Source organism: Alexandromys fortis, unplaced genomic scaffold (genome assembly GCF_014885135.2).
Source record: "Alexandromys fortis isolate MF-2015 unplaced genomic scaffold, M_Fortis_MF-2015_v1.1 scaffold_68, whole genome shotgun sequence".
NCBI lineage: Eukaryota > Metazoa > Chordata > Mammalia > Rodentia > Cricetidae > Alexandromys > Alexandromys fortis.
Genome location: NW_026067948.1, coordinates 8317518 through 8342989, shown reverse-complemented (window position 1 = coordinate 8342989; position 25472 = coordinate 8317518). Strand labels below are relative to the sequence as shown.

Here is a 25472-nt window from a genome sequence, read left to right as displayed (position 1 = left end):
TGATTGACAAATGATCATCATATTCTCCACCCTGGTTAAGAAGCTTGCCTGGCCTGGCAGCACGCCCAAACTTAGCAGTCACCTGAGAGCTATTCACATGGGGGGGAGGGAACAAAAAATAAAAAAAATAAAAAACCTTGTTTATACTTAACCAGCTTAAAGCCAAGTGTCCAACCAACTGATTCCATTCACCTTCTGAACACAAAGCAAACAGGCAAAGGAGACACACCTTCAGATCAACAACAACTGTTTGAGATGAATACACCTCACATTCCTAATCTTTCTCTCGTGAACTCCAAAACTGAGGAGTATTTTCTTTTAAAAACAAAATTTTATTCCTTTAGCATAAAAATGAAGATTTATAAAACCGTTATCTACACTGTAAATGCCATTACTTCTTTTGTAATATTTATTTCGGAATTTCTTTTAAATCATCTCTACCCAAGACCCACTTTTGCCAAAGCCCGTCTCCCAGGTTTATATAAATTAGGGTACACATGACAGGAAAGGGGGAAGAGCAGTCTCAAAGTGGGGGACAAGGTGTTAACCCAAAAATCTCTGAAAAGAAAATGACAGATGTTGCCAGTTCTGTGAGTTCTCCTTCCCGGCACCCCGGCACCCCTTTCTAATAAATAACGAACAGAAACAAGCCATTTCTAATTTGATTTGCCTTACATTAATTGAAAAGCTTATAAAAAAAACTGTTTCCTTTTTAACTTTTGTTTCTTTTGGCTTGGTTTGATTTTCTGATACAGTGGATCACTGTACCAGACTGATCTTCATCTCACAGCAATTCTTCTGCTTCAGCCTCCTGTGCTGGGATTACATTCTCATACCACCACACCCAACAAAGGTGATGCCTAAAACCAAAATCGTTAATGAGCAAATGGAAATTATAGGATATAGGATTGGTTCTGAGACAGGTCACTTGTCTAGCGTGCACAGGGTTCTGGATTTCAACCTCAGTACTGGAAAACTGGCCAAAATATGGACATGGATTAATTTCCATGCTAATTACAGAAACAAAAATTCTATGTCACTAGGTTTTTTTTTTTTACCCCAAGGAAACAAAGAAAATTAGGCAAAGGAATTTTAAAACATAGGATATCCATGTATTTTAAAACCAGTAACAATATGAAAACTGCCCTTTGTGTACCTTGTGGGTACCACAGCACTCACAACAGGGAAAGCAAAAGGTACTAACAGTTCTCTTTATTTGTCTAATGAAGTAAACAGAGAAGGCACAACTGGCCATGCATTATCTTCCCCATGACAGAGATGCCTAGGGCATCGTGAGTCTGGTCTCTAATTTCTATTCGTTGATGCATCTGAAACTAAATGAAGCAGTTTTGTTTTTGTATCCATCTTTCTAAACATGGCCAACGAGACACGGAGTGTGTTCAGCCTAACTTGTCTCCACTGTACCCTGTGTCAGGTCACAGCAAGCCTTCAGCAACACGTGACCACACGAACACCTACTAGAATATACAGGAGCATAAACAGGCAACATTACCAAAGGCTACAAGGCAGCCGGGGAGTCTAGCGAGTAAAACAGCTCTGTGAATCCAAACATTAGGAGCACAAGGAAGGAGCTGGGGATGGAACACAAAGGGAGAACGTAGCTTAGCAGTAAGTGCAAGGCCTAGGTTCCGTTCCTAGGACTTGGGGGGGAGGGGGTGGAAATTAGTGGAGAAAAGGATGTGTAAGAAACGCAATTTCTAATCAATAACCACAGTACCAAACACTAAAAGACAGAGGCTTTTAATGCAGGAGAGTAAAATTTCCCTGTGGAAGGTATGTGTGGAGTGAAGAAATAAAAAGGAGAGAAATAAATGTTGCTTTTAAGCGAAGACAGAAAAATCATTTTTAACACCTCTCCCCTATGTGACTGGAAGCTGAGAACTGATTACGTAATGGTATTCTGCAGAAAATAAACGCTAAGTATTGAGTTTATCAACATTTTGCAATGGTTCTCCCCTTTGATGGAAAAGAACAGTATCACAGCACTTCCATTTTTGAAAACAATTAAAACCAAAGCTTATTTTTAAAAGACAACAAAACTGTCCTTTGCACCCTCCATAAACAAACGTGTCGCCACGGTCTACAAAAGAAAGCATCAGTCTGGACCAGCATCGCCTCAGCTGCCCAGCAGCCAACGGCCATTTTGACAGGAAGTGGGTTAGATTGTTTAGCCATCCAAGCCCCGAGTAGTAATGGGTTCGAGGCATAGACTGAGGTATCAGGACCAGAGGGAGGACGAGAACAGTGGACAGCATGCACAATGCACGGTCCAAAGGTTGAGAACACCTTCGAGAGTAGACCAGAGCTGAACTCGCCAAATCATTTTAGAGTCATGCCATGATCCTACCTGGTTTGCATTTTAACCTTCCATTCATTCCTAGCATAAAACTATCTAGAAATAGCAGAAATAGCAATGAATCAAGATGCTCGGGATGTAAATTGCTTGTTCATGTGTACATGGGGCTAAAGAGTTTGCCCTGGTGGCTAAACCCTGCCTTTTTTTACTAGGTCTACCCTGACGCATCTTTTTACCACTACTTCGCTAAAAATCCCATTGTGCGTATCAGAAAAAGACAGATGCTCTGAATGCTTTTGTTCTGACTAGATCACATTGGTTTGATTTCATGGTGTGTCTCACCAACTTCTGCCATCCTTCGCAGCCAATAATTAACAGTTCACTTTTGTGTCCTTTTCTTTTTTTTCTACGTTCAATTAAAAAAATCAAGATGATTTAATGTATTCTAAAATAAAGACTTGGTCACATATTTTAGGGTACTTCTCCCACCTATTTTTCAACCCTGCGTTTCTAATTTTATAAAGTACTGCATTCACCTCTTTAAAAAGGCATCTAGAGGTTTGGAGTTTTCGCCTCCCCGATCACACACCCAGCTGTAGGAAATGAATTGCAGCAGCAGAATTCAGAGACTGAGGTGCAATATCGTGTCTGTCTTTAATGTTTATAAGATGGTCCTTGCAGGTTGGGAGAGGAAGACATCAATGGCAGGACACACTGGGATCGGTTCTCGTCCCACGCTTTCTTGTTCTGCACCGATTAATGCTTTCCTCTGCAGAGGGAGACATTACATCCGGGCAAAGACAGACCTAAATTTTACCCTCAGGCAGAAATCTGATTTAAACATCTCTATTTAAAGTGGCATTTGTCCTCCTCCTTTCAACTGGTTTCCCTAGAAATTCCAGGAAGTTGACTTCATGACCTAAAAACAGCCCGGTGGCTTCTGAGCAGCACTGGTGACTATTCATGCACTCGGGCAAAGCTGAGTGCCAGAATGAATCAAGGTGCTCATAAAACAGGTGCCCGGCTATCTGCAGCAATGAAGTCTGCACCACTTTATTGCGCTAAGAATTTAAGATCGAGGATTCTGTATAAGCCTAGTGTTGGTGATAAAAAAGAAATCCTAAAATGTGGTCCTGTGGATGCCAACTGGCCGCCTTTTCCGATGGAGGAAGCTTCTTCAGATTCCTCAAATCATGTGCAGCATTTCATGACGCTGATTCGAACTGTCAATTGATCAAAAATTCTAGAAAAGCAACCTCTATATTAAATAACACCACCACCCAAGAGTACATTTTCCTGTGCGTTACCTAACAACTGCCATGGAAAAAAATGGAAAGAGAAAAGAAAAAGGATGCATAATAATAAGAATAATAATAAATCACCCAGTAGGCAAACACACACATATTACAAGAGGAGCCAACGCCCTCACACTGCAAAGCATGGTGACTTTTGATATTATTAAGCAATTTCAACAACACTGGCAAGTTTCTACTAACCAAGGTAATCTAATTTCTGTTGCTTTTCAATCTAAATTGATTTTTTTTTCTTTTAGCTGTTCTGGTAATTGAACAAATTTATACAAGTGTGATGGGATTTTACTTACCACCACACAATGCATAAAATCCTCTATGAAGACAAACAGTATACTTTCATGGAGCTGTATTTTTGTTGTAATTAAACAAATTGTATCTGGATTTGCTTTGTGCTTTCCAGACATTTCCACAGTGTCTGTCGTGACTGCACTTTATCTGAAAGTAGGAGCTTGGCTCCTACTTCTTCTTCCCAGGCAACATTTGCCTGTCAAACATAAGAAGTTTGCTGTGGGTGGGGGGCATGGCTGGAAAGAATAACAAACTTTCCAAAACTTACTGAACTGAAATTTATTTTAGAAGAATCCAAACTATTAGTTGCTTTTAGTCTATCAGACCATAGACCTAAAATATTGATTTCTAAAAGGTATTTTTAGTTGATTGGACCTTCCTGTTCTTATGGTCCACGACTTGCCTAAAAATAACGACTTACATCAAAATTACTAGGAATTTTTCTAGTTTATAACACACGCAAAGGAAACCTACACAACAGACTCAAGTACCTACCTACCTGAAGTCTGATTGGTGCTAATGACTCTTTGTTTGTGACCACACCAGGTCAGTATACTAAGTGTTATAATTCACTGTATTTAATTTCAATAATTAACCATCCACCTGTATATTCAACAAATCATTTTCTTAAGCTGTTTCTTAAAGCATTTCTTAGGAAGAACACTTCTTTACCCCATCTTGGAGAACAGCTCACACAACAGAATGTTTTAGTAAGTAGTCCATCTATTTTTTCTGATAAGATCGCTCTAATTATAGTAATCTAATGATTAAGTACGTCTTCAACCTTTAATCAAGAATTATTTGCAGAGGTGAGTATTTGGGTAGCCCTCAAGAGCCAGTGTTATGTAACAGAGAGGCTAACCAACCTATGATTTTCCCTCTGGCTTTCAAGTAGAAATGTTTTAATCTTTGTTCAAAACAGTTTCAAAATAGTTATGGATTCAGGCAATGCAAACCTGTAAGCACGAGAGCTGAACTGACCAAGATATCTGGAAGGATGCAAATCCTTTTTACACCCAGTTACAAAACTTGCTATTTTTAGTAGTTTATCAAAACCTTCCATTTAAATAGGCATGCTTGTACATAACCTTCCTCCATCACATGTACCTGATTTCTAGCACATATCACCCTGAAAATGAATGTGTTTTTGTTTTACAAGGATCTCCTCTGCTGAAAAGCAGGCAGGTGTCAAATGAGCCCCTTGCCCTTGGAGACTCCAAAGCAGATACAAGGAATCAAGATGTCAAAGTGCAAGCCTCTTGCAGGGAAAGTTCTAAGAATAGCACTTCGCAGGATGCTCAATTCTCCGTCCTCAAAACTGTATCTGATTCTCAAGCAAAACCTGCCTAACCTGAGCTCTAGTTGTCAACACTTAGGCAAGTGGGAAAAGGTTTTTGTTAAAATGAAAATGGAGCGTTCATACGTGGGTACAAGTGTGTTAAGTCCACATACTGCAATAAATCTCTAATGTTGTCTCTAGTGCATACTACAACTGTTAATAAACCATCGTTTAAATAATTTTTCACAAACATTAGGTCAAATAAATATTTTTATAGAAAACAGAGCAGTAACGTTTTATGACTTGGGTTTGCAGATCGCCTGTTACTCTGACCTACACATCCCTGTCAGTTTTCTCATACCCCATATGACTTAAGGACACGAAAACACACCCTAAAATTTTTAAGAAAGCACACAGAGCCCCAGTACTGATCAAGAAATGCCCTGACCCTGAGTAAACTTGGTTTTAAAGCTCTGCATTCTCTGCATGTTTTCAGAAACACCGAGAAGCCCGGGCTTTCAGCTGATTGTGGAAACCGCAGTACTAAAAACACCAGAGTGCTCATCTGAAATTAGGACTCGCAGGACTATGTGTGAAATCTGGGCGTTTATATTCCTTTTCATGACATTCGGAAGTTATGCTGGTGGCTTTGATGTTACTCCACTAATAAAACAGAGCGAAAAGCCTGGAAAAGAGAAGTTATTTATTGGAAATTCTCATGTCAAAACTTGAAGTAATTGGTTTGTTCTAGCCCACATGATTCAATATTCTGAATTCCCTAACTACCTGCTCCCAGGACTATCTGCATTTCTAAATTCGTTTTCTGTTGCCAACACACAGCAGCCTGGTGATTGCAAATGGCGGCTGAAGAGCTTCAACTGCACATTAATTTTTCTCTAAGTGGCCCAATTTTGTCATCTAAAATCTAAGAAATCCTAGTTTCACTGCCTTTTACACCTTAAGAGATTTGTTAAACTAGGATCATATAAAATGAAGAATGATATTTTCAAGGCAATTTCTGGATGATCACTAATAGCGCTCAAGATGGTGTGTCTTCTCGAGAACACTTAGCACTCAAAGCAAAGGCGTTAACCACAACTGGAGCACAGCAGTCACAATTACACCCCCACCCCAATACTACAGTATTTCTTTGGCTAGTGAACCAAGCGGATAAACAGCTATCATAAAATGATTACAGAGTGATGCTCTCCATTGGGAAGGCACTAAAAAACTCATCTTGATCTGAAAACAATTACCATCCCACTAAACAAAACGCTAAAATATTTAGGCAATTAATGGTGGGTGTTTTCCCCCCTCAAGTGGTTATATTAGAATTCATTTCCACTATTAAAATAGAAGCTAGGAGTCCGAACCCTGAGTAAATATCTTTCCTCCAAGGAAAGAATGTCAATTTGTGGTCAAAAGCAAAAGCAAACATCATAGGTAAACCAAAAAGAAAAGAAAAGAGGGAAAAGAGAGAGAGAGAGAGAGAGAGAGAGAGAGAGAGAGAGAGAGAGGAGCTTATAATTTTCAACCATTCTGTTTATCTTTAAAAATCAGTTTTGAAAAACTGAAGTGAATAAATACAAGTAATTTTTCTCAGAAGAAAAAGAGTTCTCTCTTGACCTCTCTGCCCTCCACAAATGCCCTATAGATGAGTTTCTTATTTCTTTCTTCACTCAAGTTCTGGGTTGCTAAAAGAAATTCAGACAACATAGTGCTCTATAGATGGGGGAAAACTGAACCAAGCAACCTGGGTATTTTTCTTGAAAAAAATCTTTAATCTAAACAAAACAGTGTCTAGTGTTTGACAAAAATTTAAAGAAAAAAAACAAAAAACGGTATCTAAACCAAATTACATCTATTGAAATAAAAGTCATAAAATGTCTTTGTCACTTGGAAACCTTTTCCAAGCTGATACTTTTATCAAAAGTTGTGCTAATAAAGCTCACATGGGCTTTTGATTTTCAACAAAGTCTGCTTCCTTTTATTCCTATTAATTTAGCAAATATATAAAAAAGTTTCCGATGTGTAGTAATGAGTGGCTTATCACAAAATAGTTACTGTTGTGTAGACTAATGGGAAGCCCTTCTAATTGTAATAACAGAGCAAAGTGTGTCTTGGAAAAGCTTTAGGTTAGACAGTAAGTAAGGCTTTCTCAGAATGCTTCACTAAGGGCACCCCAAAAGAAACACCAACAAAGACTATCCTAAAACAAAAGGTCACCGCTTTCCTAAGAACAAACCATTTATCAATAGAAAAGAATTGTCTTGCCATCTGCAAGCGCTCCAGAGCAAGAGACAATGTTTCTTAGCCCACATAATTACAGAACAGGGAAAGTTCGGCAGCCGGGCTTGGATGCTCCTTCCAGCCTGCACCCTTTACAATTCCCAGTGCCCTTTGGGCCTCGGCTTGGACGCAAAAGGAAGACAGGCGGCAGTTTTCTCAATTGAGCTGAAGCTAAGAAACCTTTGATATGCTAATCGTCCCCTTCAAACGGTAAGAATTCACACTTGCATTAATTCAAACAATTTGTGCAGCATGTGAAATGGCACCTCTTTTAGAGCGCCGCAACAAAAGGAACTCAGCAGCAGAGCGTGCGTTCCTTGGGATTCCATCACGCACCAGTTTGCTGGACGGTGCGGGGGCGGAAGGGAGACAAAGTTCGAAAACACACCTGAACTTAAGCAGATTTTCTTAGGAGTCTCGAAGAATAGCTAGTAAGCATCAAAGCACACTACAATTACAACTACCTTTGGCTAGGCTCCAGACAGTTCTATCCTACCTGGATGCTGTCACGGTCACCCCCCAAAACTTCTGTGTTTCTGGGGAGGAATTAGTGCTTCTTTAGGGTCTGTTTCTTAAGGTTTACCCCACCACAGTCCTGACTTAGCAAGCAAACTCCCAATAGGCAATCATTAACCAAACGGGCGTGCCTTTCTTCAAGGTTGGAACTAGAAGTAGGCAGCGTCAACTCGGAAGCAGGCTCAAGACTTAGGCAGCAGAGGGACAAATGAATGAACCAGCTACTGGGGAAACGACGCCTCAGGAAAAGGGGAACACACAGGGAAACTCAGGCCCGGGAAAATGTAGAAGAAAAAGCAGCGGCGGGGGGGGGGGGGCGGGGGCGCTCCTCAAAAACCTGGCCTTTGTAAGGGCAACCATCTGGTTGCTGCTGAGGCTCAGGCGCGCCCAGGCTGCCTGGAGAAGCTGCTAAGCAGCCTGACACCTTTCATGAAGCAGGAGGGAAACATTTCCTCCGTCTGAATGTGAGACAACACAGTTTGTATCTGGGGGAACGGAATGGAGGGCCCCGGAGAGGGGGAAAGAGAGGAAAGAAGGGAGGGGGAGGAGTCCCCACAAGCCAGGGATGGGCTCTAATGGGCAGCGCAGGACGTTGCTTTTAGAGGACAGGCTGCACCAAGAGCTATAAACACCCAGGAAGACGCACGTGCCTCGGCCTCTGCTCAGAGACAGCCCCGCACTCGCTAAAGCCTCCAGCGATTTCTTCTAATCCAAACCCTGCAGTTCAGCGAAGAGAGGGAAAAAAAAACTTTGCTGGTCCCAACTGCAGGAGTCCTGCACACTCAGAGTCGCCTCCTCGCTGTGGGTAGCCCTTGTCCCTGTGGCGTGGCGGAAGGTCTTGAATCCAGAAGCCCACGCCCGCGATCCCAAGGGTCTCCCTCCCCTCGCGCTCCTCCCACGACTCCTTCTCCCTGCTGCTTCCAACCGGGGGCTTGCACACCCCAGTAGGCTCCCCACCCCAAAGGCAGCCCGGGAGCCCACGCCCCTTAACTTCTGCAGGCCCAGCGCGGCCCGCTGCTGCCCTCTCACTGCCGGTCCGGGAGCTTCTCTGCCCTGGCTCCGGCCCGCCGAGTCCCTGGGCCCCGCCACCCTCCCTCCCAGTCGCCGTGCTCCCCCGGCCCCGGCAGCAGGCGCCCCTAATCGCTGGCAGCCTCAAAACCAGCGAGGCCACATCTGGCTGTGCTTTTCTCTCATCCTCGCCTCTCCGCACCATCTGACCAACGACATGAAACGACAGCCGGCAACAACTCATCCAAAACCTCCCCCATGGTCCCCTTCCCCGGGACTCGCTCCCAGGGCAAACCCACGGACGAGTCCCTGCCGAGCCTGAGGCCCAACACCTGGGGCGGGACAGCCCGGGCCAAAACGCACTTCACAGTCCCCCTCCACAGCCCCGTTGCATAAAGAACCAAGGGCACCTTCTGGTCCCCAAGCTTTTTAAGAAATGCCCCCCAAAATGCACGATTAGGTTGGAGCTGCCTCGCAAACCCGCACCCCCGCCTTCTAGGTCCCCAGCAGCCAGCCTGATTCCCGAGAGCGTGACAATAGCCGCTCGCGGCCCGGCGAGCGGGCTACACCGCACAGAGTTCTGCGGATCGATGTCGGCGGGAAGGGCTGCGCACGAGTGGCCAGCGCGTGTCTGACCCCCGCGACACGGCCACCTCCGGAGGTGTCAGCCCCATCAGAAGGCGCCCAGCAAACAGGTCTCCGAAGTCGGGCACAGAGGCACATTGTTGGCGCTTACCTCGGTGTGCGCCCAGGAGGAGGGTCAGTCTGGTGCGGGGAGCCGTGCGGGGACACGGGCGCCTGAGAGGAGACGCGGCGACCGGCAAAGGGTGCTCCTGCTGGCCGAGCGCGCGCGGGGAGGCGGCGGCCGCGGCTGGCGGGCCGGACACGGCGCCGCGCGGCTCCTCGGCTCGGCTTGTCCTCGGGCTCGAGTCTCCACCGCCGTCAGCCGCCGAGTCCAGCCAAGCAGCCCAGCGGCCCGGGCGGCTGCCGGGGGATTAAGTCAACATCTTCCCGCAGTTTCCCACACGCCGCTCCGCGACACAGGGGGCTTTGCCCGCACACGCGCGCGCCTACCGCCGCACGCTCCCTTCAGAGCAAAAAAAAAAATCAAAATTCAAAACCAAAAGCTGCGGGGATGAGAGAGCGAGGCTGGCGGAGGTGCGCCGACTCGGGAGTCTCCTGGCAGCGGCGGGAGATGGGGGGGGGACGGGCGCGGGGGAGCGAGGCCAAGTCCCTCAGTCTGTCCGGAGAAGCCCGGAGCGCACGGGGAGAGCCGGCAGGACCTGCATCCGGAGCACGCGCCGCCCCTGCGGCCTGGGGCACGACTCTGCCGCCGGCCCTTCCTCACACGTCGGGGCCCCTGGCTTGGGGCTTGGGGGAGCTCTGCGGCCGCAGGAGACGAGGAACTCGGGTTCAGGGAGAGCGACGGGAGGAGCAGGGAAGAGCCGCGCCGATGCACAGCCGCGGAGGGAGGCTGGTCCCCTCAACAATCGCCAACAATCCTCCGGTAAGCTCCCGATGGCGCTCGGGCACCTCTGCGTGCGTGTGCCTGTGAATGTGTGTGTGCGTGTGTGAGTGTGTGTGAGCGCGGAGAGAGTGAGAGCTAGAGGAGAGCAAGGAGAGCAGGGAGCGAGAGGCGGGGAGCCCGAAGTCCTGACACGGACTCAGCCAGGGCTGAACTGGAGTCACCTCCTGCCTCCTCCTCCTCCTTCTCCTCCTCCTCCTCAGTCCCCACCCCCAGCACCCCCACCCCAGGACTGCTAATCATATAAACATATGAGCACGGACCGCGGTGCAGCATCCGTCTCTCCCTCCCGCGTTTGCCAGCTAAGGGGCTTGTGCAAACTCCTAAGACAGGCAGCTGAGTACAAAACGCGGAGCAGATAATCTAGAACTCATTGCGCCCAATGGCCATTTTCCACTCCATTGGAGCAGCTGCGGCAGCGGGGCGCCCGAGCGCAGGGCAGAAGGAGGAGGAGGAGGAGGAGGAGCGAAGGGGACACTTACTGGCGAGCTAGCCTTTCGGGTGGCGGTGGCGACGGCCGAGCAGCCGCCCCAAGACTGGCCGGCCGGGGCTCGGCCCGGTGGGGCGGCCGCAGGGCTTTCCGGGAGGCGCTGGTGGCGGTGGCGGCGGGGGACGCGCGCGCAAGGCCGCGGAACGCGCCCCAGAGGTGCCCGCGCAGGCTCCCGCCCCTCCCCTCTCCTCCCCCTGGCTATCGGCTGGCGTTGCCCCCACCCCCAGCCAGGTCCCGGGGTTTGGTAACCAGCCTGTACCCTCTGCACCCCACCCCCAACCCCACTCTCGGCGAGCCCACAGTATGCTCTGCAGCCCGTGCGCCACACGCACTTTCCAAACATCGCTTTTATTTGGGGATCCCCGTGCAGGGGGTCCGGGAGAGCTTGGCATTTAGGCTACCGGGGGCCAGGCACTGGGGCCACTGGGGCCTGCAGCTCGGGATCCCCCTCCCTATTTCCCTCTTCCCTCCAGACTCAGTAGCTCACTCATTGCCAATACTGCGCCCGTACGCTCTGGAAGCGTCTTTTACCCACCCCTTCTCCAGGTTTTCTCTGCTCCGCGCGCCCCGAGCCGGAGGCCCCGAAACTTTTAGTTTCCGCAGCCCTCCTTTTGTGTGACTGCTCGCTGGAGAAAGGAGGTCTGTTCGCCTCGGCTGCCTCCGTCCGGCTGCGGCGCGCAGGGGACGCTCCGGGGCTAATGCGTCTTTGATACCTGAGATTTCCGGCGCGCTCGTTAACGAAAGTTGCATTTTATTTTAATTGCGATGACTTTTTCTTTGTAGTTACATAGAGCTAGCTAAACTTTGACTTTATTGACCATATTTCACAAGAGCGTTCTGTTTGTTTTTGATTAAACTCACCAGGATATGCAACGGAAGGAAAGGAGACTGCAAGGCTTGGCTTGCTAGAGCAGTCATAGTCTCTTAGGTCTATCTCTCGTTTCCTTACATTGAAACCGCAGAAGCTCTTGTCCTCTCAGAACACTTCCTTGTCCCTCTCTGCTGACAGTGTTAGCAAACGACAGAAACAAGCTGAAAGGACTAAAGCCACAACAATATCATGCTAGGAGAAAATAAATAAAAATAAACGTTTAAAAACTGGGTAAGCGTCTTCTGCCCGGGAGGTAAATAATCAAATCTGGATTTTTTTTATCACAAGATGTCTAAGCAGAAAGCAGTAAGTTTTCCATTGTATTCATAAACTATTGAGTGAGTTAAAGAATTCAGCCATTTGCCTGCGAGAAGCTGATTCTCCCAGATTTGCAACCTCTAGGAAACAGGGTGAAACTTGAGCTGTCTGCTTTCAGAAACAATATGTACTTTTTGTTACTGCGGGTGTGTTGCAGTCACCACACTTCGGAAATCATTCCAAACAATGTTATTAAAATGTCAACAGGAGATTGCTCTGAAGACTCGAATATTCTGAATATCAATTAGCATTTGCATTTTGTCTCAAAGCCAAATATTTGCAGCACTAATGTCATTCAAATACTGGTCAATTGCATTCCTGACTGCAGAAAATCTGAAGTTAAATGTCCATATATCCAAATCACATTATCATTCTCAGATTCAAAAGAGATGACACCGTTGCTTCTATTGTGGGTAGGGTGCTGATAAGATGGGCAATCTAGAGTGCCTGTGCTTTATGGTACAGACACTTCACTTGGAATTTCTCAGGTCAATCAGTTCCAATAACCTCCATGCAGAGTTAAAGCAGTCTGCAAAATATACACCTATGCAGAACTCAGGCAAAACATGAGCGTGCTTACATTTTCCCACTAGTCAAAAGCAGTACAAGGAGCAGGTCCTCCTAGAAAAGTTAAGTCCGCCTTCTTAAAGAAGGTGCAAAGAAAGCAGGCCAATGATTCTCAGACATCAAAGATCATTTATATCACATTCTCCTTTTTTAAAAAATGGCTTATTTGAGAGCATAATACACAGTATGTCAAACTACTAGTAATTTGCATTTGCCAAAAAAAAATTAGCTCTTTCTTTTGTTCAGCTTTCAAGGTTTGCATTCATCTGGCCTGACTCACAGGAAGCCCCCAGTGAGTGCACAGACCCGTCTAATCCTATTTTCTTTGGGGAAGCAAAACTTAGCCTGAAGTTTTTATTTAGTGAGCTTAGCGAGTAATCAATAGACATTTTTGCCTGAATTAAGCTGGCCATATGTTGGCTCATTTATTTAATTCTCTCAGAAAGAATCTCTGAAAGAAACCACTGTCTACATTTTATACGTCTGATACTCTTTGATGCTCAGGACATAAAGTGAGTCACTCTCCACTATGTTTCTAAGGAGACAACATCACACACACACACACACACACACACATACACACACACACACACCTAAAATGAGGAAAGTTTGCCAAAAGTGAGTTAAAACTTTAGGGAAGATGAAATGACCCATAAGAACTTCCAATTTTGATTCAAGAGGAAGTGTATTCTCTACAGTTCAAAGGTTCAGAAAATTTTCACCCTAAGAATGTGTACTTGCTATGCCAAAGCACACACACACACACACGCACGCACGCACGCACGCACACACACACACTTGTAGTAATGCCCTTTTTCCAAGATACCATAAATATTATGAACTCTTTAATTCTGTATTATTTATGTATGGTAATAGTTCCACTTTCTGTATAGGTATACAAAAAAGAATTGGCAGCCCAATCAATTCAGTATAAATGTTGAAGATTAAGCTGTTAGCCACAGACCTGACACTGAGAAGGAACAGTAATGTGATACACTCCACAGAGCCTGTCCACATCCAGAAAACATAGCTTACCTGACACCTCATGACAATTCAAAACACAACCTACAGCAATACAGGTGTGATCGTAGCAGAAGGAGAAAAAAAATGAACGGAGTTGCTAAAGAGTGTCTACAGATGTGAACAACGTCAGGAGAACTGGAATATGTTATTTGTTCCTAAAAGCCAATGGACTGGACACAGCCACTCAATTGGTATTATTATTTCAGTAATGGCAAAATCATTGACTTCTTCATCATACTTGCTAATTGTTTTTTTTTTTAAATAAATTCTACAAAGGACAGAAGAAACACCCATTTCCATTTGTTTTATGTTAAATCAACATCTAACCACTCATGGTGATTTCATTCAAAGAAAACAGAAGGAACTCATTAGCTTATGTGGTTAGAGAGATTGGTGGGCTTCAAACATTTTTACCATACATGTTTTCCCAACTGCAGAAACGCATGTTTTTAATTTAAGCAACTTCAAGAAAGTAGAAATTATTTCATTCAATAGACTTATGTATTTCTGAAACTGAAATCACATTAATTTTCAGAGTTGTTTGCCATCCATGTACCTTTGTTTACAAGGAAAACGATCAGGTATTTGTCAAAATACAGTCTGAATAGTGACAGTTTAGCTAACAAGTTAATGGAGAAAGATGGAAAGGGACAGAGTGGCAAAGTGCTGGGATTGGTGTAAAACAGTAAATCCAGTTGGTAGCTTCTTCATTGCCCTGCTGGAGCAAACTTGAGTATAAATAAGCCAAGTCTTAAAAAGGCCACACAAAGTTACAATGGAGAGGAGATGCTAGGGCTTCACTGTGTTTGTAACAACATCATGGCTGTAGCAAAACAGTGAAGAGAACTATCTCAGAGGGAAGTCCGGGATGCTCATGAAGAATACATTTTAACCTGAGATGTCACAAAAGCTATGGAATAAACTGGGCATCGTGGCGCACAGCTTTAATCCCAGCTCTTGGGAGGCAGAGACAGGTAGATCTTTGTGAGTTCGAGGCCCACCCTGGTCTATAGAATGAGTTCCAGGACATCCAGAGCTACATAGTTGACTTACTTAGCTATCTTTTCTCAAAAACAGAACAAAAAGCAAACAAACAAAAGGTGTGTAAAACTACTCCACTTTCTAGTTCAAAACTAAGAACAAAATTAGTTAGATTATAGCCTAACTTGAACTTGGTGCTCTTTTCTTGACCACTACAATTTGATGCTTGGTGGGGAAATGGCTCCCTCCTCTAGAAAGTCCCCTGGCAGAATGTTCTAGAGCAATCCAGTGCAGTGTGAGTCACATGTCTAACCAGAACTGGTTGGAAATTGTGCTGGCTTTGTTTTTCTTTTCTTCCTTCCTTCCTTCCTCCCTTTTTCTTTCTTTGTTTCTTTTCTCCTGTTTTGTTTTCTTTTTCTTTCTTGCTTTGCCATGCATGGAGCTAAAATGAAATCAAAACTCATTTTCCATGAGACCAGAAACATATGAAAACATTTGGCAAGCCAATACGTTTTTAATTATTCTCCCAACTCTTAGGCTCAGTAAATTCTGTCCAAGAAGGACAAACCTTGCCTAAAAGGAGGCAGTACAGCCTCAAAATTTAGGAAAGTGAAGAGCATAACATAAGTATGATTATGGTGTACTAGACTTAATGATATTATTCAGAATATATAATCATATGCATTTTAAGGCCATCATTTTATAATTAATACTTTTAGAAAATATCCACCCATATAAGTGGCTGTATGAGTTTTTCTATACACTCAAATGTTTAAATATGCATAACTATCTCTAAAGGATTATAAAAATTTTATACTATTACAATTATGACACTTGAAAGCAAGCAAATTAAAAATGATATCCCTTATAATCATTGTTCCACTGAGTTTCTCATAAGTCAAAGTCTTTCTTTTCCATAGATTGTTCCCACAACTCTTGCTAATCTCTGCACCATGAGGATTTTCTCTAATTGGGTCTTATAGATCTTCCTCTATCAATGCTTCTGTCAAACAAAGACAGAGAAGTGCACCGCTTCTCCAGACTCTGTCCCAACTTCCCGTCATTGTTTTGTTCGTGATACGTATCCGCAAGCACTTTTTTCTTGTTAACGTGTGTGTTTAGAAATGAACCTTCTCCATTCTTTTTAGTGCCTGAAAACCTCACCACTGTCAACCACAAAGATGAAATTTCTTTAAAAATTGTTAAAATTAAACCAAGATAAAAAGTCTTTGCATGTGTCTCTCCTGGTAAATCATGATACATACATCACTTGAGTTCAGAACAAAAGCAAAGAGATGTTAACGGTGTCGGCGGCTCCATGCTGAACAGCAGCCTCACAGACGTCTCACAATGGGATTTTTCATGGCTCTGGGAATATGATTCTGTCTATTCTCATCGCGGCCCACTGCAGGATGACCGAAATTGCTAACGGCTCTAAGAGTCAGAACGCAAACTCACAGACGAGCCCTTTGAGTTCTAGAAAGTCAGAAGTATCATTCTATCATTTTCTGATGTTTTCGGATTAAAACTAAGTTCTCATAGCTGTACAGCATAAGGCAGTTGTCATATACAGTCTTAATATTTTTTTAAACTACTTCATGGTTTAAAGTTGTAAGACGTGAGGCTCCTCACTTTGGCTCTGCTGGTTGCTCTAACTGCATCCTTTAACTTTTACTGATATTTTTCACTGTTGTATTTCCTTATTAATATAACTAGGTTATTTTTTAACTCTTTTTTTTGAGACACGATGTCATAGAGCCCAGGTCAGCCTCTAGCTGAATATGTAGCCGAGGATAGCCTCAAACTTCTGATCCTTCTTCCTAATTCCTACATGCAGAATTAACTGTGTGTACCTTCATGCCCAGTTTCTGCAGTGCGGGGAAAGGAACGCAAGGCTTCTTAGGTTCTCCTAGGCAGTCACTCTCCCAGCTGAACTACAATGCCACCACCATTTTATTTTTGAAGATACTTATTTGTTTTATCTATTTTGGTAAAAACAAATTTGAACATGTGAAAACCAGCATAGCGATTTGCCAAGTAAAAGGCTGCAGAGATTCTTGATAATATTATATACTTTCTTGATAAGATATTAAAATGCCCCCTTTCCACAATGATTTAAATCATTCCATTGAGTTTTCACCTTGCCGTAAATCTTTGCAGTTCATCGCCTTGGCCCAAGACCGCACAATGACATCATCAGCACATGCTCTTGCAATACATAAAAATACGCTAAAATGGAACTAATTGTTCTCTAAGACAAATATTCAAATTTGGAATCATATTAAAATCATTTGTTTCTCAAAGGATTCCTGAAAGGGTGTGATGATGAGATTTGTGTGTGTGTGAATATTTCTAAGTATTTTGATTTTTAAAAATCACAAAATATGTTTTGCTTTAGGTTAAAAATAAATCACTATTATAACCCGTGCGGCCACAGTGCATTAAAGAGACACTGCGGCACTGTTGCCTGGATAACTATTCTTGGGACGCTTTTGTGTGTTTCTCTGAATTATCTACCCTTTAATTCAATTGTCCTTCCTACTGAAATCCAGATCGCAACAGAACTCAAACGGATTATTAGTGTGCCAAGATTCTCCCCACCTTCACTATGGAGATATAATTATGGCACCAATTTAATTACTACTATGTCTTTAATACTTGAATTAATGGTGCAAATGGATTCGTGTATTTTAAGTTGTTCAGACAATATGGAATGCACTGCAGGAAAAACTAATTTCCTGTTTGTTATCTAATGGTAATTGAAGCACAATGATTCATTATGATGCTGCCTTACTGTTGTAGTTGAAGCGACAAGCCTCGAGGATAAAGGTGATAGATATAGTGAGAAAAAAAAAAGCTTTTTAAAAACAAAATCAGAGAGAGGCTGAACACAAACACCAACTCTAAAATGTAAATGGACAAGGAATCCACCGTTGAGACTTGTTCTTAAATAATATGAATCCCAAGGAGACTCCTTGGGATGCTTTGGTTTGTTTCTCTGTGTGTAGTTGTACAGTAAGTAAATCTTTATGTAGTCAAATAAAGAATTTGCAAAATACCTGAAATAATGAATTTTGACATTTCCATGCCATTATTTAATGCGTACTTTCTCTCTAAGGCCCTATTGTAAAATGATTTTAAAGTTTATGCCTATAAGTACACATATACACATATGAATACCAAGTTATTTTATGAAGGTACAGATTCAAGATCGCAAGGATAGCATATGCTTATGTACAGAAAGAAATTATGTAATGTCAAAAATAGATACTGAATTAAATATTTAGAGAACTATCTCTACTTGAATAAATTTATATGTTTTCAAAAATCATTTATAAAATATTGTCCTTTACAACAGAAGCAAGTTTATCTTTAAATTTTCCAGTTAATGAAAGAAATGTTTAGATACTCTATAGTGAGATTATTAACATCTACAAAACTGAAACAGATGAGTGTCTTAATATACCATTAAATTTATGATATACATAGAACCCTTGCATAAAGCTGACGGAAGGCTGGTGACTCTAATTTGCACTAGATTTATAATAACCTGATCTGGTTTTTGTAAGCACTGGAACCCTTTAAACAAAATTAGAAAGCAGTTGTGCTTTGTGTGATTAAAGATGCAATTCCCGTCGGGGTAATGAGAAAAAGTTAGAACATGTTTCTTTCTTTATGGATGTTTCTATAATAAGCAAGATTGCCATATATTATATATTTTTGTAACTATGATTTTCTTCTTTTTAATTATAAAATAAACCAGTTGAATTTCAGTGGACTCTCAGATTGAAACTATGCCAAAATTGAGCTGAAGAATGTGCACTGAACTTCAGAAAAATCCTTAAAATGGTTCTCAGGGTTTTGGGGCCATGTTGTACAAATACTAGTTGATGATTTTCTAGAGAAAAATATTATTCTGATTTAGACTGTTGAGAAGAAAGTCCTGTAGGCCTGATAAACCTGAAACCTAAACAATGACGTGAATAAAACTATTCCTGAGTAATGATTGCTGGAGTCATATAAACTACAAGCGGAGAAAAGAATTCCAGCCTATGTTATCTCTTATACAAATAACATTTATAGCTCTATTTAACAGTTCACTTGGCGAATTGCAGCACTCAGTTCCTACGCCCCAAATCTAGAAGAACTCTTTGTTTTAAGAAATGTGAACTACATTTCCCTTTTTAGAAAAAAAAATCAGTCAGAACATGTTCATACAAATATCAATATAAGCATATATGTCTATATTTGTGTGTATGGAAAATAAGTGCATGCAAAATATTAATTCATTAAAAGTTTATCTCTCATAAAACCTTTATTAGCCCTTGAAATCTTCGCCACTTCATATAAAATGATTTATCTTTTGAATAACAAGGTTCCATTAATCTGTTTGACAAAGAAATTTTTAAATCATTTAAATAATTCATTTGGATGAATTATTTAAATTCTGTAAAATATATATGTGAACATGTGTATGTGTATATCCATATCGAAAGATTTGTGTTCTAGCATAATATCACTAAGAAATTACAGGGCAGAATTCAGATGCCCTGTCCTTGACATCACCAGGGTGACTTGGTGTAGCTGCCACCTAGGAGGTCTTTGATGGCCACTGCTGGCACTGGGTCCCTGTTAGAGGGCCATTTCTGCTCCATTTGTCAAATACCCGTGATTTCATGTCAGAGAAACTTACACATTGATTTCTATATTCATTTTCAATTTTGTATTTTCACTGAAATTGTAATCTGACATAAATTTCAACACATAAGGATAATAAAGGCAATTATCAAGCCGTCATAGAAAACTGTTTTCCTCAATGTGCTGCTGTAGGCGCTACTGAGAGTGGCAAACATCACCCCTCCCCAGAGAAAAAAAGTTGTCAGAACAAACAGCTATGCCCAGAGGAGAGGTAGGAAGAGACACCAGTCCACCCTGTGACCAGTCCACAAAGCCAAGGGACATGAGGATTCCCGGAATATGCTCAACAGGCAAGGCATGCCATTCAGAAATTTTCACTGTTCACTATTCCTTCACAGCTCCTTAAACATTTTTTCTCAACTAAATCTTGTTCTTTTTCCTCTGAAGATGTGTGTGTTTTAACTTTCACAAATAAAGCAAACAGTTAATAATCCCATGATAATTTGGCAAGGTTACAAAATTTATGACAGATTCTTATCACTTTTAACTTTAAACATTCAAGAAAGTTAGCTTTTATTTAAGTCTCTCCATTGCCAAGCTCATTTTTTTTCCTTTGCCTGCTAGGTCCTTGCTTTGGGAAACTCCATCTGCTGGTTTGTGTTTATTATTTTTTTGTAGGGCACTCCTCTCCCTGTTGCCCTGGTTTAGGGTGAATTCATTTAGTTTTCATTTCCGTTTTGTAGCACACGCCTCTCAACACATTCTATGGAGTTTCACTTGCAGAGAGGTCTTAATTTTACACGTAGAATTGCATTGTGTTTTTGTGGCACTTGGTAAACCTTTCAAGTGCCTGTCTCTCACTTACGTAAAGCCCACCTGCGACACTTGCCATTTCACAGCAAGAAGACAGCAAATTGATACAATTGTAAAAGAGCCTTGACCTAACAAAGTAGGGCTGTGACACCTTGGGGGACAATAGTCTAAAGAAGTCTTACGTTTTAACTCCTAAATTTTTAGATTAAGAAGAAGGAAAGAGAAAGTAGTAAAGAAACCCCTTCTTGGAATTCATTGGCCAGCACCACCTTCTGGCCGGCATCCCGAGATGGTCCCCAGGAGCCCCTCCGTGTCCTGGACCAGCACTCTTTCCTTAGCTCCATCCTCAGCCAGCCCACAAGTATTGCCTCTAAACTTTACGTGACATAGGAAGTAGCAGGATTACGGTAACTCAGAATAGCATGATGTGTACCAACCACTGAGGTAATTTGGAAACACGTCACCTGTTCTCAGAAGCCTTCTGAAGAACAGAGGCTTCCGCAGTCCTCGGCAGCTGCAGTTGCTCATGGGATAAATGGGAGTCAAGATGCTGTCTTTGTGGATTTACCTCTGTACACTTTAGGTCAGCTTCAAGGTTACTTGGTCCAGATTTAAAACATTAGAAGTAAAATCCCCTAGAAATCTTGCAAGAATATATTTATCACCATGCCTGGTAACTATACATACCATGGTTACTTATTAGCAAGTGGAAGAAAATATTTAAATAGATTGTTTTAGTTAGTTCACTGAAATATTTTTGTGAGCTATTTGTAAATTTTCACATATTAGTGATTGCAATCAAAATCTGAGTAATTTCCAAAACTTAACTTACTAAAAATGTTGTACTTAAATGTGTACGTTCTCTTTAGTAGAGAGTATCACAACCAATTTGTTGAAGGGGTTTTCTAGTTTCTAGAACTTATTTTTTATATGCACACGTGTGTGTGTGTATCTGTGTGTCTCTGTGTGTGTTGAGAACATGGGAAGTCACAGAACTAAGAGAGTATTTACTGGCATTTGTAACCCTGCGTTCAGCAAAGTTGAAATAGGGGTGGCCGTGCTACTTGGCATAGATCAGTTATTCTCCCTTGTACCCTTCCTGTCCCAGTCACTGTTGTGACACAGGAGAACCTCAGATACTGGGTTCAATGCAATTTTTTGTTTCTAACCCCAACACCCAAGTTTTCTTTTAAGACAAAACATCCTTGACAAATTGCGCACTCTGCTAAAGAGGATGGTACTTTCATCGGAACTCATTATGACTCACAAGGTTGTCAAAGCCCAAACCTTACTTCCATGAACCAGAAATGCATTTTTAACCATTTTTTTTGTCCTGCCAAACCAACTGGAATTTTATTAATGTTTTCTGTTTGTTTGGCAAAGAAATGTGCAAGCATGGATTTATAGCACTTTCCACAAACCCTGTTGCCTCCTCCGGTTAGCAAAGCATCTCCTGCCATGACTCATCCAGTTTCTGCTATTGCTTCATGTTCTCTCATGATGGCATTAAAGAAAAAAGAAGTGCATCTTGACCCATGTGTCTATTCTGTGGGAAGTCGAAGTCAGAACAACAGGGCTATATGGGAGCTTGGAAGGAGATAAGGTGTTTGCCGTGCAAGCCTGAGAACCTGAGTTGATCTCACAGACCGCGTGTAAAAGCTGGCATGACAGTATGTATTTATAGTCCCGGTGCCAGAGAGGTAGAGACGGAAGCATCCCTATAAAACCTTTAGCAAGGCCAGCCAGTTTAGCCAAATTGGCAAGCTCCACATTCATGGAGGCACTGTCTTCAACTATAGGGTGCAGAACAAATCGAGAACACTGACATTGATCTTTGGCCTCTATTCACAAGTACATGCACACACACACAAACAAGTATACATCTATTTAAGTACACACAAGCAGACATATACACATGCATGAAAGTATATTTGTACACATATAAACACACAAGAACTTGACTTGCTCCTCACATTCTTTTTATCCTTTTCCTTTTTTCCTCCAGGGACCTTTGAGCACCTTAGCTTTAAGCTTCACTGGACATTAATATTCTATAGTCTAAACAAACACGTGAATTTCATGTTACTGCATAAGAAATGTACTGAACAGCAGTAAATGTGCTCAGAGGGTTCATGTGACATCCACATATCTGTCACTCTCAGTCCATACTATGAAACTTTCGGCTTACCAACTAGCTGAAGTTCACAGTATCTGGCTCTCTGCTCTCCTGGCTGGCCGCTACCCCCACCCCCAACCCTTTAAATGTCTTCTCTTAAGCTTTGTTTCCTTTCTTGGACTCCGTTCGGTTTCCCTCTGTATTTATGAGAAGTAAATACTATTTTTCATTATTTTTGCTTCATGTCATACCACATAATTATGCTCCACCAAAGGAGGACACATGAAAGAAATTAGACACTTCCAACCACCAACAAACAGAAGCAAACAACCTTCGAAGAATTATTACAAGCTGCAGTGTTTGGTAGCCATAGCTCAACAAATGAGTAAGACTCATGGCAGAGACAGCTAAACACAGCATGTTTTAAGGCAAACAAGCTAAGCTTGAACTTAAAACCACAAGTAATTGATAGCACCACACATGCTTTTCAAAGGAGGGTGTTTGCTTAGGATCCAGACAATCTACAAAACCCGAATGAATGAAGAGTTGTTTTTCAACATCCCAGTTCAGAGTGTTTCCTGTCTGACGCTACTCTTGATTTTAGTTTATAGTGTCTATTTCCTCATACAGATTTCTGGTATGACTACAAATTAACACAACTTCTCATGGAATGTTACTGAACCAGGTATAAATCGGGAAACATGATCGTCATGAATTATTGCAAAAATTAAAAACATCTATATGGAATATGCTCATCTTTATGAAATATGCACTCATTTTCTAAAAAGTATCTGTAAGTTACACTGTCTTATATACATGTGTACCTGTTTATATATACTTATATATATGCATATATATAAATATATATATACACACACATATAATTTAGTGATCCTAAAGATTAAGCCAAAAATCTCACATATAATAAGTGAACTCTTCCCCACTGAGCCAAATCACAATGCTGGCCCACAAAATACCTCATAACACTTCAAAATAGTGGGTAATATGTAATTTCTAAAAATGTGTATTTTGTAGTCCTGTTGGAAGACTGTTCTCTTAAACAGTTTTACCAACTTTCAATTATCTGGCATTTTCTTTCATTTTGTTTCGGAGTGCATGAACACCTGCCAACTGTTTTGTTAAAGAATTACCCGGTAGCTTTACTGTTACAACTTTATTAGGACAATTATCCTGTTCATGTTTGGGTAGATGCCATTAAGCGGAAATCACTATCGATATCTTCCTGTTTGGAAACTGATACTGGTATCTATGGCTATGTTGGCCAAGTTTCAAGTGAACGGACCACGATTGATGGCTCATATCTGAACCCCAGGGGTCAGAAAGCTTAGGCAGGAAGATAAAGGAGTGTTCAAGGTCGTCCTGGCCTACACAGTTAGTTCAAGAGAGAGATTGAGGAATCTGGACGTGGGAGATGGCTTAATGTAGAAAAACTCTTACTGAGCCACTGTATTCTGAATTCATATTCTTCAAACCATTATACAACAAGGTACAGAAGAGCCCGTCAATAATTCTTGAACTTCAGCAGAGACATGGGAATTGGAAACAAGAAACTAGAAGGCCAGCCTAGTCTACAGAGAAAAGAAACTGGAGGGCTAGCGTGTCCTCCAGAGTGCTGAGAAACAGGAGACAAGGATCAAATAAAGAGGATGGTGAGAACCAACACCCAGTTATTCTCAGCTAGCCACTCGTGTGCATGCGTGTGTGCGTGAGCAAGTGTGCATGCGTGTCTCCCTGCCTGCCTGTCTTTCTGTCTCTCACTTTCTTGCACAGAGCAACACACAGGCTTTATTTTTTTAACTCATTAAGACCCTGCCTGAAAAGAAATATTTATTTCTTGTCATCAGACAAAGCTCTGATAAATGACACTAATAAGATGAAACTTTCATTAATTACAGTGTTTGTTTTCTAAATTTTTCAAACATATACCTATTAATCCAACAAACTAAAATATAAAAGATGAAAGTCAGTTCTTAAAGTTGAATGAGTGATTTCATCAGTTGCTTAGTCTATGGTCTATGTTCATGTAGAAAAAAAGGAAAAACCCATTTTCCATTGTTTATAGTCCTCAACAGAATAAAATACTTCTCTTGATTCTTAATTAAAAAAATAAAAACTGATGAGCTTACACCTAGCTGAATCCTTTTTATTCATTTCTTATTTGAATGCTACAGTTCAGTTTATTCAGGATTTGGTAAATAACATTTGAAATCACTTTGTTTTGCAGAAGTTTTAGAAACATGACCACTGAGTTGTTTGGTTCATCCTTTCAAAGAAACCACAGATGCTGTTTTTCATAATAAAAATGAACTGGACTATTAATCAGTTTTGCGCATTGATCTTGAGAAGGAGCTATTTAAAAAAATATCTGAAAATAGTCTCGTAATATAAAGTGCAGGTTCAGTTACATTTGCTTAATGTTAATTTTAGTCTTTGTTTGTTCCTGTGTTTGCTGAAGATCATCTTACTATCTCGACCAAGCTACCCTGGAACTTGCTCCAACTCTGGAGTGCTGGGATTAAAGGTATCTACTCTCGTTCTGTCATGCCCAGCTCTAAGATATATTCATTCTCTCGCCCCCATTTCTCTCTCTTTCTCTCCCCCCCCCATGTGACCCCAAGAGCCTTGTGCACGCTGTGTGTTCTAACCACCCAACTGATAAAATCCTTATGAGGAAGAAGGATCATAGTCTCTGAGCAGTCCTGGTGGAGGATAACGAACAGCCCCCTTGGAATGCTGCAGGTTTCTTCCATCAGCTCCAGCGGCACATTTATTATTGGATAGCTGACAGAGTTGCATCATTCATGGATAACCTTCCCTTCCAGACAAAGCCATCAACTCAGGAGACAAAGATCTCAGGCCAGCTGGGTATGACTAAAATACATCATTCGTCAACAGCTGGGTTCCAAATGCAGAAACTCGATTTCAGTTAATTTTTGAAAGTTCTGGCACTATAAAATAAACAGTGCCTTCTACCTTGAATCCTAGCACTCAGGAGGCTGAGGCAGGCAGAGCTGCAAGTTCTATGGTCAGCCTGGTTTACAGAACTAGTTCTAGGACAACTAGAAAAAGAAAGACAAAAAAAAAAAAAAAAAAAAAAAA

General features: G+C 42.0%; 1 protein-coding gene and 1 long non-coding RNA gene across 15 annotated transcripts in view; one reads left to right on the top strand and one right to left on the bottom strand.

Annotated features, from left to right (window-relative positions):
- The window catches only part of Adgrl2 (adhesion G protein-coupled receptor L2), a 256854-nt gene that overhangs the window by 165652 nt on the left and 65730 nt on the right, over window positions 1–25472 (bottom strand). For 2 of the 14 annotated variants that reach the window (XM_050149434.1, XM_050149435.1), the window contains exon 1: window positions 9747–10585. The exons of 2 other annotated variants lie outside the window; for them this stretch is intronic. The gene's annotated coding sequence lies outside the window, so the exon portion shown is untranslated. Of the gene's footprint in view, window positions 1–9746; window positions 10587–11017; window positions 11168–11560; window positions 11767–25472 lie in introns of those variants that run through there. 10 more of the 14 variants (XM_050149431.1, XM_050149433.1, XM_050149423.1 and 7 more) reach the window with 8 other exon arrangements.
- The window catches only part of LOC126506121 (uncharacterized), a 4797-nt gene continuing 2888 nt past the window's right edge, over window positions 23564–25472 (top strand). Inside the window, exons 1-2 of the long non-coding RNA XR_007593116.1 lie at window positions 23564–24022; window positions 24829–24894. This is a non-coding gene — a long non-coding RNA (uncharacterized lncRNA). The remainder of the gene's footprint in view (window positions 24023–24828; window positions 24895–25472) is intronic.